An 18,258-nucleotide genomic window follows, 5' to 3' on the forward strand; every position below is an offset into this window, starting at 1 on the left:
TTCAGATTTGCAAGATGAAAAGTTCTGGAGATCTGTTTCACAGCAATGTGAATATAAACACTACTGACCTTAAAATGATTAGATGGTAAATTGTATGTTTTTTACCACGACTTAAAACAAACAACCAAAAAACAAGCAGAGGGCCAGATTTTCCAGCGGGCTGTGGTTTGCCAATTCCTGGCCTAGAAGATCTAGTCCAGCCCCCTGAGGAGAGGAGGAAGAAGTCAGGAGTGACAACTTTGGGTCTCAGGAGGAAGAAAGGAATGGCAGCTCCATCAATTACCAGGAATGGGACTTCAGTAAGTCACTTCCTAATCTCAGTTTTCTCATTTGCAAAATCAGCAAGTTAATAATACCTCTCTCCTAAAATAGTTGAGAGAATTAAATAGGACAATGCATGGCATGGTTCCCGGCACACGGTATAGCACATGAATAACAACAGCCTAAAAGCCCTCACCTGATGGGTTCCATCACCTTTTCCTCTATGACCTCATACTCTCCTTACCCCCTACCCTCCCTTCCACACCAGCTGCCCTGCCGGTTCTCCAACTTGCAGACATGTTTTCACCTCAGGGTCTTTGCATTGGTTCCTAATACCAACATGGTGAACTCTCTCTTTAAGTGACTGTTCATGTCACCTTCTCAATGAGGCCTCCCCTGACCACCCTATTTTAAATTATGACATGTGTCTCTGCCCTGGACTTCTGATCCCCTTTACTCTGTTTTTTATTTTTTTTTAATAACCTTTTAATTTTAGAACAGTTTTAGATTTAAAGAATTATTGCAAAGACAGTACAATGAGCTCCCATATACCCCACACACAGTTTCCTCTATGTAACATCTTGCATTAATGTGGTACATTTGTCACAATTAATGAACCAATATTGATACATTATTGTTAACTAAAGTTCATACTTTGTTCAGATTTCCTCAACTTCTCCCTAATATCCTTTTCCTGTTCAAGGATCCTATCCAGGATACCACATGGCATTTAGCTGTCACGTCTCTTTAGCGTTCTCTTGGCTGTGACGGTTTCTCAGACTTTACTTGTTTTTGATGACTTTGACAGTTTTGAGGAGTGCTGGTCAGGTATTTTATAGACTGTCTCTCAACTGGGATTTGTTTAATGTTTTCTCATGTTAAGACTAGGGCTGTATATTTGGGGGAGAAAAACTACAGAGGTAAAGTGCCATTCTCATCATATCATAACAAGAGTAGATACTATCAACATGACTTACTACTGCTCACGTTAACCTTGATCACCTGGCTGGACCCTTCTTCCTTATGCATCTACCATCTTCTAACAAACCACTCAATTTACTTATTATTTAATGTCTAGTGTTTCTCTCACCCCACTAAAGTATAAGCTCCTCGAGGGCAGGAATTGATGCTTATTTTGTTCACTAATGTATCCCAAGTACATACAGAATGCCTGACACACACACACAAAAGGCACTAGATAGACACACGTTGAAAGAATACATTGTTACTCCTTTGCATGACATTCATCGCCCTTCATGACCTATCCACCTCTCCAGTTTGTCGTTCCTAACCAACATTTTACTCCTCCATGTTTTGGCCCAAGCTGGGGAGCCTTCCGAATTGCTCAGGCTCTCGGAACACCCTGGGTTTGCCACAATGTACTGTAATGATGAACAATTTCTCTCCCTCCCACTCTACACTCCAAGCTACTTGACAGCAGGCATGATGCCTTACTGACCCTCCTATATAATCTCTATGTCTTCATCTTTTGGGGCTCCATTATCCAACCTTTCTCCTTTTGGAATTTATCTTTTCCCTAGGATGTATAGGCCTCAAATTCACTACAATACAAGGGTCTAATGCGAAGTTTAGTCTCCATAAATGAACACCCCTTACTAGCTTGCCTCATTTGGTTTTGAAATTAATTAATTAAAAAATAATAACAACATGGGCTTCCCTGGTGGCGCAGTGGTTAAGAATCTGCCTGCCAATGCAGGGGACATGGGTTTGATCCCTGGTCCGGGAAGATCCCACATGCTGCGGAGCAACTAAGCCTGTGCACCACAACTACTGAGCCTGCACTCTAGAGCCTGCGAGCCACAACTACTGAGCCTGTGTGCCGCAACTACTGAAGCCTGCGTGCCTAGAGCCCCTGCTCTGCAACAAGTGAAGCCACCGCAATGAGAAGCCCGCATGCAGCAATGAAGACCCAATGCAAAAAAAAAAAGACCCAATGCAGCCAAAAATAAATAAAATAAATAAATTAAAAAAATAATAATAACATATTCAGACAGGTCAAAATATGAACAGGACTTTCCTCTGACAAAGTGAACTGAGTAAAATCACCGTGTGGGTGCAGTGTGGTTTGCCTCCACACAAAAAGTGGAAATCAGGAGCTAATTAGAACTGTGTTCTAAATCTGGCTCAACCACACACGTGCTGGGCGGCCTCTGGCAAACCATTAAACCTCTGGGTACCTTACTCAGCTACCTGTATCCAACAACATTGCTAATATCAAATTGCTTCACATGTGGCTCATTCACCAGGTAGCTGTTCCAACATACCTTTAAAAAAATGTAAACTGGGCTTCCCTGGTGGTGCAGTGGTTGAGAATCTGCCTGCCAATGCAGGGGACACGGGTTCGAGCCCTGGGCTGGGAAGATCCCACATGCCGCGGAGCAGCTGGGCCCGTGAGCCACAACTACTGAGCCTGCGCGTCTGGAGCCTGTGCTCCGCAACAAGAGAGGCCGTGATAGTGAGAGGCCCGCACACCGCGATGAAGAGTGGCCCCCGCTTGCCGCAACTAGAGAAAGCCCTCGCACAGAAACGAAGACCCAACACAGCCAAAAATAAATAAATTTTAAAAAAACCAAACAAACAATATTCCTTTAAAAACAAAAAATGTAAACTGCTATATAATTATGGAGCCCTCCACTGGACCTCACCCATTCAAGAACCACCTGCTCCTGTCTTTCCCTGGAAAGATATGTCAGCCCAACAACAGCCAAGTCAGCAGCCAACTATTTATAACACCCTACTTTTCAGCCAAACTCAATGATCTACAGACACTTTATTTTATTTTTAAAAAGAATACTCTTTCTGTAAAAAGGATTATTTCCCCAGTGTAACAGATTGAGAAACGGAGGTCCATTTGTCAGTGTTGTCATAAAAGCTCAATCCAAAGAATCCCATGCATGCATCAAAATGTTAACAGGATGCAGAATCAGTGTATTACTGTTTCCTAACAAGGAAATCTGCTGTTTACATGCTCATTAGGCAAGGCTAATTAGCAGGATGAATACAGCAGTCCTTCCACACACAAGTAGAAGCAGATATGAGTAATAATACCAGCCTGGCCCACACAGAGATGCCACTTTCTCCCAAGCTGGATGGTAAAATCGCTGACTTCCTCCCACTTGACTAAATGGCTTGTATTCAGAACGTAATGCTAATGCGTGCTCAAGAGGGTGTCTGGCGCCATGTCGTTTTAGAAGCAGCTGGACTATGGAGAAAAATGCAATACCAAAGACACCTAGGATAAACAGTTTCTGCCAATTCATTTTCAAACATGAGAAACAAGGGTGATTATAAGAATGGTCAGCACATGTGGCTCTCACACGGTCTTCACTTTGGTTAAGGCCACAGCTGACTGTAAATTTTCTGAGAGCTACATAATGTAAAGGCTCCACCACAAGAGAATATGACCCTAGTAAGGATGCTTCTGGATTATCAGGCTACAGGAGGTTATGCTTTGTCATGGTGCTTTGTCATAAAGACATGTTGCAATGTAAGCATGCTGATGGAGCACCGGCAAGCCAAGAGCAGCAGATAAGGAAATGGTGCCTCTGTGGACCTCATAAGAAGAGTTCAGGGGTTCTTTCAGAGGAGAAAGACAGCTAGAAACACAAACGGAATCCCATCTTCATAGGCCTGAGGAACATTAAATGGCTACATTTATCTAAGTTTCAATAAATGAGAAGTGTATTGCCAGGCAATACCTACGGAACATACCATTTAGAAATACAATTTTATAGTGTTTTTCCCAGTTATGAAGGTAATAAACACATTAAAAACTCTGGAAAATACTGACAGATATGGACAAGAAAATAAAAATCAGTCATGATCTCAGAACTAAATAGTTAGGTGTGTTTTTATCTAATGTTTAATTGGAATCAGATTATATACAGTACACAATTTGGGCACACTGTCTGTTTAAAGACCTGCTCAAAAAGCAAATACCAGTAATTATTAACCGTGAAAAGAAAAAAGAAATGTCTCAGAGTGTGCTGTGCCCACCGATACCTTACAGCCTGGCACAAGGCCCCACCTGACTGAACTCCCTTCCACCCTATCCAGGAACCTCCCCTCTATACTGCCACTAGGGCACTGCAAAGCCCTGACCCGCCTCGAGCATGTCAACCGGCCCCTCCTCAAACCTTTCCTCCCCAGGTTTCATGGGCACCGCGCTCTGTTTTCCTCTCGTTTCTACCCTCTCCTTCTCTGTTCCATCTTCCTCCTTTCCTTCCTGGTCTGCTCATCAAATAGGGGCATCACCTCAGCTCTCTTCTCTGACTACAGCCGCACGTACTCCTCGGGTCAGTTTAGCCCCATAATTACCTCCATGCTCACGCCTCCCAAATTTCCACCTTCAGTCTCCATGGAACTCTGGTCCCATGTCCCCAACTTTCTGTAGGACATTTTTATCTGGCTTACCATCTGGCAAAATGAAGCTCAACTTGTCTAAAGCCACACTCAGTTGTTCACTCAACAATTATTTGCTGACTGCTCACTATGGGTTGGGTGCTGTCTGAGGTACTGGGGAGACGGTAGCAAATAAAACCCTTCAATGCAGCTCCCACTGACAACAGGGCCCAACTCTCTAACCTGACACTCTAGGCCTTTCACAGTCTTGGACTAGTTTGCCTGTCCAACTTCCCGCTTCCCTTCCGTAAGACATTCTTTTCCTCCAAACTGGGATGCTACTGCTCAAATTTTAGGCTTTCCCAACTCCAAATCCTTGCTTACAGTTACCTCTGAGGCACCGTCTCCCCACCTCTACCTACTGAAATTCTATCCACTCTTCAAGCTTACCTGCCGCCTCTTCCACAAGCTTTCTGTGATTCCTCACCCTAAAATAGTCAGCTCTTTCTTGAAATGTCCAGAGAATGGCTTTGGTACTGCCTCCACAACTTACACTGCATGCTGCCTGTTCCTTCTGAAATGATGATGATAATAATTATATTATCTTATATTATAATAATTATATTATTATACTATAATATATTATATTATAATAACTACCAAAAGCATATTTTGTGCCAGGTACATTGCTCAGTACTTTATATCTCTAAGCCTCATCATGTGTAAAGTGGGTACCATTATTCCCATTTTTACAGATGAGGAAACTGAGGCGAAATGATACCTAGTAACTTTCCTGAGGTCACACGCCTACCCTGCTGGACTTACAGCAACTTGGGCACAGCAATTCTACCCCATTTCATTTTTACAACCCTCACTGGGCCTAACACAATGGCTAGTACACAATGGGTGCTCAGTAAATATGGGCCGAATGAACGACTGCATAAAGAGTATGTTTTCAAAGTACTGACGTCTGTAAATATAAACACCACTCTGGTTTTCTGGCGAAAGTATATTTGAATTCATTATAAGCTCGTTTAAGTAAAATTTGGCATGCTTTCCAAAACGTTATGTTGACTTGAGCTTTTAAATTTTTTCTTGGTTAGAAAAAGCTTCCAAGCTATTGAAACCGGGTTTAAAAATAACATGGCAAAGGTCAGGTAGCAAAGACCTCACCCAGACCTTTTATAGAAATAAAAGCGCCTATGCAGTGCTTGGGAATTACTTTGTGAACCACTCCAAATCCATAGCTTGGCTGGTCTAATTTTCCAGTGACTTAGAGCTCAAGCTCTTTTTAATACCAGAAAGGACATGTTCCCTTTGAAATACCCCCGGGCAATCAACCTAAAGCATTTTTCAGTCCATCTCTGCGCTTACTGTTTGCCACTTGCAAAAATCATTGAGACATTTGACGCCCCAAGATGTTTTCCCAGAAACCAACCTAAATATAAGCGTGGGGCTTCAAATCTCCAATTGCTCTGCTATTGAAGGCAGCAATGTTATTATGCCACTGTGGCACCCACTGCGTTGGAAAGCCAAGACTTCTGATTGAGAAGCCCATTTTCATAAAACCACCAGCATTCCAAAATGTCCTGGTTTTAGAAGCAAAACAGACAGACACAAACTTCAGTTACTTAAGTGTCTAAAAATGCAGACTCAATGTTTTCCATTCCCCGTTACCTCCATGGCAGGAAACAGTGATTTAAAAACAAACAAAAGAGTCACTCAAATTATCTTCATCCTAGGACTGAGGTGAAGAAGTTGAAAAGTTCCATCATAAAAACCACGTGTGCTAGAGTCATCCTCCAACTGCAACAGGGAATAACTAGTACATGGAGGTGCCATCTAAACCAGCTGGCATGAGACCTCGTAATGGCCACCCCAAGGAGGTACATTGAGACCCAGCTATGCAAGATACCCGAAAAAGCTAAAGAAATAGCTTTTCAGATTAGCATCTTTAGATTTAAAGATGTCATCAGCTCATATAACTAATTGACTTTATTGAGAATAATCGTCTTCACATGCATGGTTTAGAGTATGGTTTATAAAGCACTTGATAAGCTTCTTGATAAAAATTTGTAGTAATCTCAACAGAGAGAGGTAAGTAAAGTAGCAGGATTATTTTAGAGATGATGAAATAGAGACCAAAATGACTCATCTATTGTCAGTCGAAGGCCCCATGGGGAAGAAAAAGAAGTTCCTAGAATCCCTGTCAAATTACTGAGTCCAAGTTCAATTACCTTTTAAACCACTTTAAATCACTCAGGGGCCCTGACGCTAGAAGGACCATAAACAAGGAGTAAGGTGAATTCAATCCATGAGCCACCCAGTTTTGAGGGTTTTTAATGGGACAGACGTGTGGCAATGGGAAGAACACACATTTCTGACACCAAGAAAGGGTTCATGTCCCAGCACTGCCTTCTAAGCTGAATGACCTCCAGCAAGTCAGGTTGACTCAGGATGTCCTGGCCCTTCTTATCTGCAAAATGGAAATCCTTCCAACGTCTGTCTCCATCAATGCACCTCTCCATTAGAGAGCTGTAATGCACAAATGCAGATAATATATGTGAAATTTTTGTAAAATCTAAAACAATTACTATTCCTATTAGAAGCTAGTTGATTTCTAACCACACAACCATTTATACTCCACAAGCGCTCACAGAGGATGGACCAAGTACCCAAACACTATGTTAGATGATGCTACAGACACAAAACACAGCTTCTGCCCTCAAAGAGCTTAATAGCTAGTGGGGAGACAATACAAAACCAAGTATAAAAAGTGCCTTAACAAAAGTATACAAAAGGTGTTATGGGAACATAAATAAGAAGTCATTACTAATCAAGGGACAATAAAAAGTCTTAAGTGACAGAACACAATTGAATGACATAATAACATGTATACAGAGATGACTTCAGTTGAAAGAAACCAAAGACAAACAAAACGTACAAATAAAACCAATCAGACCTGCTCTAAAAATGATGCTGCTTCTGGCATGAAGCTGTCAACCTACAGGAATGTCTCTAAAGGTCCCACCAAAGGCTGAGCTCAAAGTGAACTAACAAACAATTGCACAAATGGGAGGCACAAGTGCGGAGGGCTTCCTCACAAGCTGCCCAAGTCTATCCAATCCACAGAATCTATCCGACCCACAGAAACATCCCTGGCCAACAGAAGCATTTGCTGGGTGGCTGAGATGTCATGAGAAATGAATCCTTGCCTCACTTCCTGTTGACTTTAATTCCTTAGGTCACCGCAGCTGATTACCAGAAGGGAGAATACTCACCACTTTAACCGTCAAAGCAACAACCAGCTTATGGGTTAGCACATATTCACAAAACTGGTTCCTCTGGGCATTTAGGGTGAACGTACATGAGAAGTAGTTAACTGATTTTTTTTCTTTCCTGGCTACATTTGAACCCGCTAAAAAATGAGGCTGGGTCTTTGTTGAATGGCACCCAGAGAGTACCAGACCCATGATAAGGTCTAAGCAGAAGGTGACTCACTTCTTATTTGAAAGGACAGACATACCCAGTGGTGATGGGCTGCACCCACGCCCCCTCCCTCCCTTTTGGACTCAATCTGTGACAATGACCTTGACCTTGGTTGGCTACCAAGCAGCCTCTCACCAATTCCATCAGGAAACAAGCAAGGCTGCCAAAAGCAGACAAAACATTGTCTTTGACCCTCAAAGATAAGGACAAGGCAAGGTAAAATAAGAGGACGAGTCTTTGTTATTTTACTATGTACTACATGAAGGCCAGAAAACTCTCTGCCTGTCATACAGGACAAAGGAAAAGTTTACAAAGTATGAAGAGGAAGAACAGTAAGAACTACATTTTCATCCACAAATCTGGGTTTAAATTTCTTTTATTGTGGACTATTATCATTGGTACTAAATGGATTTTTACAAAACAAGTCTGCAACGTGTAAACATTCTGAAGTTGAATTCTGGAGCTCTGATTGGTCTTATTTCTGTGACTGTTTTGATCTGACATTAGGATGATAGGCTTATGGTAGCTGGGACTCAAATAGTTGCCCAGCATCAGAGACAACTACTGTTATACTAAACCCTTCAAAAATGCCCTATAGAGGACTCCTTCAACGTGGATGGACATATGTTAAATGTGGAATGGTGTATTTAATGAAACGTTTAAAAACAAAATAGAGTTCTTACAACTCCTACACCAAGACCAAGATTTAAGAGTCATCACTGGGCTTCCCTGGTGGCGCAGTGGTTGAGAATCTGCCTGCCAATGCAGGGGACACGGGTTCGAGTCCTGGTCTGGGAGGATCCCACATGCCGCGGAGCAACTAAGCCCGTGAGCCACAACTACGGAGCTTGCGCGTCTGGAGCTTGTGCTCCGCAACGGGAGAGGCCGCGACAGTGAGAGGCCCGCGCACCGCGATGAAGAGAGGCCCCCGCTCGCCGCAACTGGAGAAAGCCCTCGCACAGAAACGAAGACCCAACACAGCCAAATGTAAATAAATAAATAAATTTATAAAAAAAAAAAAAAGTCATCACTAACATTTATTGAGCACTTCCTAAGGTCATTATGTGAAGCCCTTTATCTTCATTATGTTGTTAAATCCGAACAACAACCTTATCGGAGAGCTGCTATTATTATTACCACTTTACAGATAAGGAAATTGAGATTTAAAGAAATGCAGTACTTTGTCCAAGGTAATATGGCCAGTTAGTGAGTGGAAACAAACCTCTAAAATGCACATACTGTCCTGTATAACAATTAACAGCAAACTAATTACCCTGAGATAATACAGCTAGAATTTTACATACAAGGTGCTTTGAATTTTAATGTCAAACTTCAGCAACTTTAATATTTATTTTTTAAATCTTTCTGTTTGTTAATCCCACAACTCAGAAAGTTAATTGCTAAATATCCAGGGAAATAGTTTATACTTAATTTACAAAAAAAAAAAAAATCACCTCTGTACTATTTCTGTGTCATCGTAAATTCTCTAAGGGAATAGTGGATGATAGGTGTCTGAACAAACAGAATAAAAGGCTGTTCTCTAACTAAATAGCTAACCTCAATTCTCTCAGTGACCTTGGACATATTGCTTGGAATGTCTGCAAGGGTATAATAACTGTGACTCCATTTAGGCAAAACAAGTGCTTTTGCAAATGTTTACATAGTCCTAATTGCCCAAACCTCTTACTAATGTTTCCAGAAGACATCATTTTTCATTTAGCCAATAAATAGAAACACTTGTAAAAATGTTTGCTTAAAAAAAAAAAAAAACCTGCAAATAAGTGTTTCTGTCAAAAGAATTAAAAGGAATATTTTCAAATTAGATGTGACTATAGATAATTCAAACATGCTTTGACTATTAAGGCATGTCCAAATAAACTGCCTCCTTCTAAAACCAACTTAACTTTTTTGGGGGACAGCGGGTGGATAGGGGACAAATATCAATGTATATGGGATTCAAGCAAAATAACAAAGTTGACCCACAATCTTCAGTCTTGTTTCTTAAGTGTACTAAAATATGATATGCCTAAGTTTTATATGACCACACTACAGTGAAAATATAAACATCATATCTAACCTCTCAGTGAAGGGTAATTACTTTTGGACCACAAGATCTGGAATTAGAAGGCCTGAACTGCCCATGCACTACTACTAGATGTGTGATTCCAGGCAAGTCATTTGAACCTGAATTCTAGTTATTTCAATGCAGGTCAAATAAGGATCCCTGTCCTACCTTCTCCAAAGGTTGTTTTGGAATGTAAATCAAATGACATAACGTAGTGCTTTGTGAACTCAAAGGCAGGGTACAGGATGCCAACAGGGGTCATCCGGGGTCATCCATATGGTACCAGGGAAAGGGTCACCACAGTCTCTTTGATCTCCTCCCATTATAAACCAACAAACTGGTGGAGAGAGTGGTGACAGCAATCAGTTTAGGAAGCTCTGAGATAAGGTTTTAATTAACTCAAGGGTTCCTCCTGCACTGTTCAGGCAAAATGAGTTGCTGCACATCGGGCTTTCTGGTAGTCTTAGAGTGGAAGGATTCAGTAGTGCAAGATTCAGGGTGATTCAAAAGGAATGTTTCTTCTCAAAGAAGAAAAAACAAATAAGTAAAATACTCCCTTGTCTCCCAAGTTCCTGTACAGGTAGGATACTCTGTCCCTCCTCCTTTCGTCTTCCAGGTTTCTTAAAGAAATTTTTTTTTTTATGTTTTCTGACTCCACTTCTCACCCATTCATTCCTCCCTGCAGAAGCACTGATTCTGCCCCAGGTGAAACTGCACAGGCAGAGGTCATCAACACTTTCCTTTTGGCTAAACCCAGGAGGTTTTTCACTCCACATCTGACTGACCTCTCAGCAGGATCTGACCTACTCAACACCCACTCTTTGCATTGCTCTCATGAAAGCACTGATGTAGTCTCTTCCAGTATTTCTCCTTTATCTCTGGATGTTCCTTCTGGTCCCCTGTATGAGCCCCCTTCCTATGCCCACATCATAATGTAGGTGTTCCTCCGTTTTCCCCATAACCCTCTTATTTAGTTCCTCTTCCACCTGGGTGATCTTCTCCATCCCCATGGCTTTGGCAGCAGTCCATGTGACAGATGAGAAACATTATTATCCTGAGCTCTAGACCCACACGCAGCTGCCTTTCAGACATCCTCTAACTCCTAACATGCACAAAACCAAACTCCTCATCTTACCCTCAGCCTGCCCCTCCTCCTGGCATTCTCCATATAGTGAAGGATTTCATCATCCTTGACCCTGCTGGCTCCCTCCCCCACAAATCACTCCAAATCAGCAAGTCATGCTAATTCTACCACTACGAGATCTGCCAAATTTATCCATTGCTCTCCTTCTTTATGGCCTTAGTTCAGACCCCACCATCCAGTTTCCTCCCTTCAGTCTTTCCCTCCACCAATCCATTCACCACACTGCAGTCAGAGAGGGCTTTCTAAAATTAAAACCCTGTTATCTTCTGGATAAATCATATACTCCTTAACATTGCCTATAAGAGCTCAAGTCCACTTACTTTCCTGGGCTTACCTCTTAAATCTCCATCGTCTCTACCCCGCACCCCAAAACACACAGGCACACAACTTGGCTAACTCTCGTTCAGCCTTCAGGTCTTTGCTGAGGTATCACTTCTTCCCTGACCTCCCACGTCCATTTTGAACATCCCTCTTGTGTGTTCACATAGCACACTGATTTCCTCAATTATAATGCTTTTCACTCTGCATAAAAATAGCCTGCTTAGTTGTGTCTCCGCCACTAGACTGTAACCTTCATGAAGGCAAGGATTGTGCCTGTTTTCTTCAAGATTGTATTGCTGGTTCCAAGTACAAGAGGTATGTGCCATGGCACAAAATAAGTGCTCAATTCTTACTTGTTTAATTAACAAACCAATGAATCTCTGAGGGTGGAAGAGAAGTTGTTCTGGAAAAGTTCATGGGAAAAGATCAATTAGCTAATTTCCTGGAGCATGAAAACTGCTGGTTACATTTCCAATGTTTTCTAACCTATAATATATGTTCCTTGTTCTATGAAAATCTACATTTATAATCACATCTATAGACTACAAGGTAAAATGGACATTTAGCAATTTCCCAGTTAGATAAATGTCCACAAGTAAACTGGATAATGCAGAACAGGGCAGCTGCAGTTTGTACTGAATTATAAATTGGTAACACTAATCACGGTAACTAGACAAATAAATCTCTCCCGTACTCATAAATGTGGCATAAAATAGGGGAATCCAATTTAAAACACATAACTCAAATTGACAGTTAAAGAGTGTATGGGGCTTCCCTGGTGGCGCAGTGGTTGAGAATCTGCCTGCCAATGCAGGGGACACGGGTTCGAGCCCTGGGCTGGGAAGATCCCACATGCCGCGGAGCAGCTAGGCCCGTGAGCCACAACTACTGAGCCTGCGCGTCTGGAGCCTGTGCTCCGCAACAAGAGAGACCGCGATAGTGAGAGGCCCGCGCACCGCGATGAAGAGTGGCCCCCGCTCGCCACAACTAGAGAAAGCCCTCGCACAGAAACGAAGACCCAACACAGACAAAAATAAATAAATAAATAAATAAATAAATAAATTTATTAAAAAAAAAAAAAGAGTGTATGAAAAACAACCAAATGTTAATGAAAATAGCATGCCTGACATCTCAATACAATGGCCTCTATATTTTGACTTTGGTTTTTGCTCATAATTCATGTTGCCATTAACATTAATTACCCTCATGGACCAAATAAATTTCATACCTTACTGTCAATGTGAAGGTGAACTATGTGGGCTTGTTATTGCTGTCTGGTAATACCTACAGTAGCCAATGAAACAGAGCAAACACAATGCACGGAATTTACTACTGGTGGTTATTCTTACCACACTCTCACTCATTACTCAATTCTCTGCATTAGCTTGCACCAGAAACTCCAAGCTAGCATACAGTTCCGCTACTTATGAACCATATATAAAATCCACCCTAAAAGAAAAAGGAAAAAGAAAAAAAGCAATTCCTTGCTAGATATCCCTCCACAGGGTTTCTTTTGAAGGGTTAACACTCCCCATGAAGAAAATCAGCATTTGGCTAACAGCCAGTGGAGCAATAGACACTTCCCATACTTTTCTACAGGTGTTGGAGGAGAGTGTAAAGTGAAAATAGAAAAGGGAGCTAGTAGGAAAAAAAGAAGGAGTAGCAGTGGTCTGGGGCTCCTGCAAACTGTCTAGAGATGGAGAATCCTAAAAATTCTGCCCAAATGGTCTAACCTTTTCAGGTTTCTATTAAAATCAGGTCTTCTGAAACCAGTAATTAAAGTAGTACCCCTCTACCTGCCTGTTTCTTAAATTTGTAAATGTATGACGTGACTTCAAGTATTATGGGAAGGCTGCACACATGATTAAACTGGAATAGAGTATATTAAGTATCTGATAAGTATTCAATAAATATTAGCTTTGGATGTTTTTTAATGCAGATGTTACCGGCCTACATCCAGTTTGGTTTTCCTAGTAATAACGTGCAGAGGGCTTTTTCTTTTTTTTTGTTTTTTTGCTAATGGTCATATATCCATCACAGTTCTTTGTTTTCCACTTATATAATTAACCTGAGTCCATAGCCCAAAGCCTAAAATCCATCAATCTATGAGAAAACAAAGACAATGAAAGTTCAACCGTGAGCTTCCTTTTTCTATCATTTCAGTATGATATTCAGCCATCCTTCCACCATAAAGCTTTCACTGATTACCCTTACCGAGAAATAAGTTACCCAACTTTATTTCAATTTTTCCAACCATATTTATCATATCCTATCTTCTAGTCTTTCTTTAAAACATCACTTCCTGCCATATATTAAGTCATTTATGGATTTTTATATTCTCCATTATTTGACTGGACAATGTCTTAGATTCATTGTATTCTCCACAACATAGAGTTTTAACAGCTTTTAAAATAATGTTTATTGACTATTATGGTTATAAACAATTACTATATACTTATTGTTAAACATTTTGAAAATACAGAAAGTATAAAAGGGAAAATAAACAATGCCTATTCATCCTCCAATGAGAAAAAAGCACTGCCCCATTTTGGCCCTTTCAATCCCTTTCCTTATGTAGGTAGATCTTTCTGTTTTTTTAAACATAGTTGAGAGTTGACTGCATATACAGTTCTCTAGCCTATCTCCCCCCTTTTAGCAAAAATTGATAAATACCTTTCCACCCTGTTAAAACTCTTCATAAACATCCTTTTACAAATCTGTATAACACCATGTCTTTTTTTTTTTTTTTAACACCATGTCTTTTGATGACAGCATAATTTATTTAAACTGTTCCCCTCTTGTTGGGCATTTAGACTATTGCCAATATCTGACTTTTCTAACCAAAGCCATATTAAGCACTTGTGAACATTAACTTTTAAAATATTTCTCATAAGTTCCTTTGGACAGACTGCTAGGAGTGGAACTACTGGATCGAGGAGTGGACACATTTAGTGAGACTTTTCGTACATTCAGCCAATGAGTTTTTCAGAAAGGTTTAACATCTGCGCACCCCTCACAGCATCTGAGAGTGTCTGCTCCACTACACACTACCTGATGTGGAGAATTAGAATTTTTAAAAACCTATGTAAATTTGAGAGCTGGAAAAATGGTCCCTTGCTGTTGTTTCAATTTCATTTCTTTGATTAACGGAAAGAGAATGCATTTTCATATGACTATTAGCCATTTAGTTTTCTCTTGTATGGGTAGTCTGTTCCTGTCTTATTAGTTTTCTTTTGCCGCGTAACAAATTCCCACAAGCTTAGTACCTTAAAACAACACCCATTTCTTACTTCACAATTCTGAAAGTCAGAGTTCGGGTGGGGTTGGCTGGGTTCTCTGCTCAGGCTGTCTTTCACAAGGCTGAAATCAAGGCATTGGCTAGGCTGTGTTCTTAACTAAAGGTTCTGGTAAAGAATCCAGTTCTGAGCTCATTCAGTTTGTTGGCGCTCCGTCTGAGGTTCCAGTTTCCACACTGGGTCACCCTCAGCAATTCTAGGGCTCCCGCATTTCTCAAGGCTGTCCCCATTCCTTCTCAAGTGTCACCTCCATCTTCAAAACAGCAACAGCATGTTCAGTCCTTCTCAGGCTTCAGATCTCTCTGATTTCCCCAGCCAGAGAATGCTCTCCTCTTTTACAGGCCCCTTTGATTAGATTTGGCCCACCAGCTAATTTCCACATTTTAAATTCAGCTGTGCCATATAAAGAAACATGATCAAGGGAGTGATATTGCATCATATTTATGGGTTCCGGGGATTAGGGTATGCAGTCTTGGTGGAGGGGCATTTTCAGAACTGTGCCTGCCATAGGGTATTAGATGTTGTTTCTTATCATTTGTTTGTGCTCTTTACGATGTCTTAATTTCATGAATTTACCAAATAAGTGAATCTTACTGATGACTGCCAGAAGTTGCATTTTCACAATGGCAAAGACAACTAAGGATGGGGCTGCTGCGTGCTAATAAAGACTCTGAACACACTCGGTCCTCTGTACCCTTGGGTTCCACATCCGCAAATTTAACCAACCACAGATTGAAAATATTTGGGGGAAAAAAACTCCAGAAAGCTCCCAAAAGCAAAACTTGAATTTTGCTGGGCACTGGGCAACTATTTACGTATCATTTACATTGAATTTACAATTCTTTACATAGAATTTACATTATATGAGGTATTATAAGTAATCTAGAGATGATTTAAATTATACCAGAGGATGTGCGTAGCAGAGGTTATATGCAAGCACTACGTCATTTTATAAGGGACTTGAGCATTCTTGAAGTTTGGTATCTGTCGGGGGGGTCTTGGAACAAATTCCCCTTGTATACCAAGGGATGATTGCATATGACTTTGCTAACATTGGTATTTTAAAAGATTTAATTGTGGGGAAAAGTACATTATATAAAATTTACTATCTTAACTATTTTTAAGTGTACAGTTCCGAACTATTAAGTACATTCACATTGTTGTGCGACTAATCTCTAGAACGCTTCATCTTGCAAAATGGAAACGCTATACCCATTTAACAACTCTCCATTTCGCCCCTCCCCCAGCTCCTGGCAACCACCATTTTACTTTCAACATTGGTATATCTTTATTTTATGTATTTATTAACAAACATGTATATCGCAATTACTACATGCGCTGTTCTAAGAACTTTAAAAATATTAACTCATTTAATCGTCATAACAACCCTATGAAATCAGTACTGCTATTATTTCCATACTACAGATTAAGAAACATAGCAAATAAACTGCCCAAGGTTACACAATAGGAAGTGACCAAGCAGGAATTCAAACCCAGAATGGCTTTAAGTTCTTGCTATGAACCATTACATTGTGAAAATACTCACTGAAAGACAAACTCATCAGGCATTAATATTATTTCCTTGATGTGCATGACTTTAAAACAGTTTTCTATGAGCAATTTAATATTCTTCTAGTAACTAAAAGTTAGACTATGTGACCAAGGTGACACATGCCTACTGACCTTTTAGCCCAATTTTGGTTAAGGCATTTGTTTTTGAAGTTAATGAAACAAAAATTGCCTTATATCTTAAGGTCCGCCAATTATAATTTACGTGTGGTATTTTATAATAAAGTATCTTATGAATGAATACAAATCACAATTCACTATGACTACTGAAATTATAATATTAAAGGAAAAAACCCCAGGTATTTCTCTTTTCCAAGAAGAAAAAAACTTCCAAATGAGTCTACAACAGCATAGCTCAATCTCAGTTTAACCTAGTAAATTCAAATCTGTCCTGCTTTGCAAGCTATAACTCTAGACCAGTCTCAATTTGTCATTCATTTGTGTATCTCAGTAGTAACATTTTATTTGAGGAGTGGGTCTGAAATGTCCTTATCTCGATCTTTTAGCTTAGTAATCCTTTCATGGAAGACCAAATCATGCTTGCCATCAGTCACATAGTGTCATTTACTGTATATTAAAAATGAACAAGGTCAACAGAAGGAACAATCGTTGTAGTCTGAAAGCCCCAGTTAGATGGGAGTTAAAAGCTCTGCTGAGGCTTGGTTTCTAGGACCCAGGAGGGGCGGCGGGGTACTAAAAACAACACACAGAACAGGATCAGCTATTTCAACTGTTTTATACTTATATACCTGATTCATAAAAATAAACAGACAACGCATCATACAGTCTCCCCTCACCTATTATCCACTGCACTGTTGTGCAGTTTCCAGGATGAAATAGAAACCAAAGCATGGAAGAAACAGCAAAATCACCGCTACCCCAGGGAGCTTCTCGGATACTCACAATGCTGTCATCCCCACACCCTTCCCGCAGTGGCCAGTCGGGCAGCACAGAAGCAGGCAGATGCTCACCTGGCCGCCGGCTACTTCTCCCCCTTCACCTGCGGGGCCTGCAGCCTTCTTCTGGCTGGGGTTCGGCTTTGGCAGCCAGCTCTCCTCACGGTCACGGCCCTTTCCGCCACAGACCATCCCGGCCCGGCTCTCTGTTTACAAGCGCTTCTTGCGGTCCCACACTTAAATGCTTCCTTCCAGCCTCCCGGGAAGCGAGACTCGGACACACAAGGTTCCGGGCCGCAAGGACTCGTCTTTCCTGCCTTAGGGACCCAGCGCCACTCAGGGCCTGACCGCACCCTCCTGGCCTCCTTATCTCTTTGTTTTCTTACGCACAGTTTTCATCACACACTTTTTGAAAACAATGGTATGTGCCGCAGAGTCTCCTCACTGCTCCTCCCAACGCACAGATGGATGTTTGCAATTGGAAAATTGCACTTGAAACATGCCAGGGACCAGACTTGTTATTTAGGAGCTCCCTTGGCTAAGAGAACTAGAGAGAGAAGTTCTTTCTGAAAATAGAACTATTAGAACCTAGAGATTGCTTCACATTTCAGGTTTGGAGCTGCGACGAAAATCAATTTTCACTCCCCTTTCATGTTGTAGCCAGCAGGTTGAAAGAGGATGGTTTTGAGAGGAGGTCTTAACCCACATTCGGATTCCCAGCAAAACAGAACGTGTGTGTGTGTGTACGCGCACTGGTGGGCAACCTGAGTGCTCCTTTGTGAGACACTCCAACCCACCCCACAGTGACTTTGGCCACGTTGCAAGAGGATAGGGTGGTCTTGATCTCGGAGAGAC

At 41.2% G+C, this 18,258-nt stretch overlaps 1 protein-coding gene across 3 annotated transcripts in view; it reads right to left on the reverse strand.

The window, feature by feature from the left end:
* The window catches only part of PLEKHM3 (pleckstrin homology domain containing M3), a 190,039-nt gene extending 172,410 nt beyond the window's left edge, over nt 1-17,629 (reverse strand). For 2 of the 3 annotated variants that reach the window (XM_059928564.1, XM_059928566.1), the window contains exon 1: nt 17,479-17,629. The gene's annotated coding sequence lies outside the window, so the exon portion shown is untranslated. Of the gene's footprint in view, nt 1-17,410 lie in introns of all 3 variants that reach the window. The other variant, XM_059928565.1, reaches the window with a different exon arrangement.
* Nucleotides 17,630-18,258: the final 629 nt, after the last annotated feature.

The sequence above is a fragment of the Balaenoptera ricei genome, chromosome 7, assembly GCF_028023285.1.
Source record: "Balaenoptera ricei isolate mBalRic1 chromosome 7, mBalRic1.hap2, whole genome shotgun sequence".
Taxonomy (NCBI): Eukaryota; Metazoa; Chordata; class Mammalia; order Artiodactyla; family Balaenopteridae; genus Balaenoptera; species Balaenoptera ricei.